General features: G+C 39.1%; 1 long non-coding RNA gene across 1 annotated transcript; it reads right to left on the reverse strand.

The window, feature by feature from the left end:
• Window positions 1–523: 523 nt before the first annotated feature.
• Window positions 524–1,565, reverse strand: LOC109197033 (uncharacterized). The gene is made up of 2 exons (XR_002058350.2): window positions 1,244–1,565; window positions 524–918 (listed from the first exon to the last, which is right to left on the reverse strand). It is a non-coding gene; the product is annotated as an uncharacterized LOC109197033 (long non-coding RNA).
• Window positions 1,566–3,711: the final 2,146 nt, after the last annotated feature.

The following is a 3,711-nucleotide window of genomic DNA, read 5'->3' on the forward strand; positions in this document are numbered from 1 at the left end:
CCTGATGAAGCCTTGTGTGCTAAAACATGTCAGAGTTTTAAAGGTTAAACATGAGTTTCCAAAACGTTTTGCTGGAGAACAATGAACTATTTGACTGAGTTTCAATTATTTACAGACGAGCAAAACCAGGACAGAGAAAAAAGGACAAAACTGACTCAGTAAAACGACAGAAAATAAGATCCCATGTAAATCTGTATTATGTAGAAGTTCAGCCCAGCAACCAGTTCAGTTCAACACAAGTTTAAATGATTCTATCTGAACTCTGTGGAGCCTGATCTCAAGCTTTTTGAGTCTGACTTTGAAACCAGAGGATCTTTCTGTCTCTTCAGATTCACTGTGATCCAGTGATGGGAGTGATTTCAGCCCTGAGTGATCACGCTGATGTTTGCACAGAGCAGACAATGAGGTGAATGTTTTGGCACATTGGTAACAGTGAAACAGTTTATTAGTAACGTGGGATCGTTTGTGTTTGGAGTATGAACTGAGATTCCTGAAGCTCTTGTCACACTGGTCACAGCTGTAGTTTCCTTCCATGTGTGTACGTTCATGCCTGTTACGATGACTTGAACATGAGAAGCTTTTGTCACAGTGTCTGCACTTGTATGGTTTCTCTCCTGTGTGGACTCGTTTGTGTGTTTTAAGCTCACCTGCAGTGGTGAAGGATGACCCACACTGATCACAGAGGTGCTTTTTAACCCCACTGTGAATCAGTTCATGTTGTTTTAAAATACGTGATGTGGTGAAGCTTCTCCCACATTCTTTGCAGTATTTCAGTTTGTCTCCAGTGTGTCTATGTTGATGTGTTTTTAGGGTGTCTTGCCGACTAAAAGTTTTTCCACAGAGGTCACAACGAAAGTCTTTCCCACCACCACAGTGATGACAGGGTTGAGAACTGGATCCATCTGTGTCGCTCTGCTTCTAAACAAAGACACAAAGACAGTGTAAGTCAGTCCTTCAACATTTTTATCCTGAACGTCGCCTGAAATAAAGAGCATCTCTGCAGACGTCCAATTACATTTTACTGTTTCAGTTAACACACTCAGTTTACTGGGCTGCAATAACTACAATACTACCACCATAATACTACAGTAATACTAAAATCATAACTGACATGAAAATCTGAATAATCACTCAGAGCTGCTTTTCCATGCAGTAGAATTGCTAACATGCTAACACAATTTAATGAGCAGAGTTGTTCCAAACAGTCAGGCTAAAATGACAAGATAACAATATAAATACATACCTCACAGTAACTGCACTTGTAGAGTCTCTTTCTGGTGTGGATCTGTTGGTGTCGCCTCAGGATACGTGGAGCTTTAAAGGTCTTCTCACACAGGTCACATTTATAAGGTCGTCCCTCAGTGTGGGTAAACATGTGTTGTTGTAACTGCGTGTTTGTTGTAAACTCTTTGCCACACTGTTCACAGCAGTACACATCATGTCTGGTGTGAATGCGTAGGTGTGTATTTCGGTGCCCTCTCCGGCTGAAAGTTTTTCCACAAATGTCACAGCTGTATGCCTTAATTCCAGAGTGGGTAACTAGATGACTCTGCAAGTGGCCACTTTGAGTAAAAGCTCTGCCACACTGATCACAGCTGTACGCTTTAACTCCACTGTGGATGAGTTGGTGTGTTTTTAGGTAACCCTTCCAGGAAAAAGACTTTCCACACAAGTCACAGCTGAACGCCTTAATTCCAGAGTGGGTAACTAGATGCTTCTGTAAGTGGCCACTTTGAGTAAAAGCTCTGCCACACTGATCACAGCTGAACGGTCTCTCTCCAGTGTGGATGACCTGATGCTGTTTTAGTTTAGCCTTCCCAGTAAAATCCTTCCCACACTCGTCACAGCTGTATGTTTTCTCTCTCTTTCTTCTGTGAGGTTTGTCGGCCTCCTGAGAGCGCTGACTTCTCGCTCCATGTTGGTCCTGCAGTGACAGAGATACAAACAGAGGCAGTGAGTGAAATGCAGTCGTGGAACAAACTGAACCTTCAAACTCCCTCCATTAACACTAGTTTTAAACCTGAAGGTGGAGTGTGGCACCAAACACCTTAAAGGTCTCTTATCCCACCTGCTGGTAGTTCTAACACATTACATCCAACCTGGTGCTAAAATAATTCATGACTGTTCAAACACTAAAATCATGCCCATCCCTCCTGATTGTACACACACACACACACACACACACACACACAGAGTTGTTGTTTTTATTACATATTTCTATAATTTTTTATAGATTTATACATAATTATTCAGTGATAATAAATCCTATATTTGTTTATTTGTTTATTCAAAAGGAACCCCATTAGCTTCCACAACAGATTTTGCTCGTCTTCCGTCAAATACAATCACATAAAATATTATACAATAAAGTGGATTCAAGATATCCACATAATTTGGCTCTTACATCCACAGTGAGGTTTCACAATTAAAATATAAACAATCAAAAAAAACAATAATAACAATAATAATAATATCAATAACATTGAGGCACATTACACAAATTTCAAAAACAAATCATCTCTTACAATATTTACAACAACTAAAAACTCTGTAAATCGACTCTTAAATGTTCACTGAAGTTTTGAATAGTTACTAATTCTCTAATTTTATGAGGCAATTTATTCCACTTGAAAGTTGCTCTAAATATAACAGTTTTACAACAAGTTACTTTTAACTCGAGCATTTACTAAATTGCAGTTTGTTGAAAATCGTGTAATATCATTATGTATTTCATCTGGATACTGCAGCTGAGCAGAAATAAATGTGGTGTGTTTAACAGAATTGCTTTCTTTATAACTACAAGTAAGCCATAGAATATTTGAGCCTGTACAGGAAGCCAAGAAAGTTGATAATGCATTTTATCGATATTAGTATTAGAGATGGCACGATGACACTTTTTAATGTCCAATACCGATTCCGATCATCGCCGGAGCACCACTTCCTGCCATAAAGGACATCTACAGGAAGCGGTGTCTGAAAAGGGCTGGGAAAATCATCAAAGACCCCAGTCACCCATCACATGGACTCTTCACCCTCCTGCCCTCTGGGAGGCGCTACAGGAGCCTCTGAACTAAGACCACCAGGTACCGGAACAGCTTCTTCCCCACAGCTGTCAGACTCCTGAACTCTGCCTCCTGACATCTGACCCACGTTAAACTCATGGACTGAACACACACACACCCACAACCACCTACACACACACACACAATGGACAACTGTACCCTCAAACACACAATAATAACATGGACTGAACCACCACTCACAACCACTAGCACTTTATACAGCCTCTGTAGAAATTATCCACATATCTCACTTATCTTAACTGCACCACTGTATAATTCTGTATAAATAATCATTCTGTATAATACGATAATTTTTAATTCTACAACTGTTTATAACTTGCATAGTTCACATTTCTGTATAGCTGTATATCTCATATTTCTGTATAGTTTTTTTTATTTCATATTCTGTATAGTTTTTCATATTTATATCCTGTTCATAGCTTGTACTCACTACAGCCTGTACATACTTATAGTTATAGCATATTCATAACATACTTCATACCGTGTACATTATAACATACCATAATAGACCCATTTCTGTAATATACTTACATATCTATATTATTGCTAATATATATTGTAATATATCTATATCATGGCTAAAGCACTTCTGGATGGAAGCAAACTGCATTTCGTTGCCCTGTACCTG

Source organism: Oreochromis niloticus, linkage group LG23 (assembly GCF_001858045.2).
Source record: "Oreochromis niloticus isolate F11D_XX linkage group LG23, O_niloticus_UMD_NMBU, whole genome shotgun sequence".
NCBI classification, from domain to species: Eukaryota; Metazoa; Chordata; class Actinopteri; order Cichliformes; family Cichlidae; genus Oreochromis; species Oreochromis niloticus.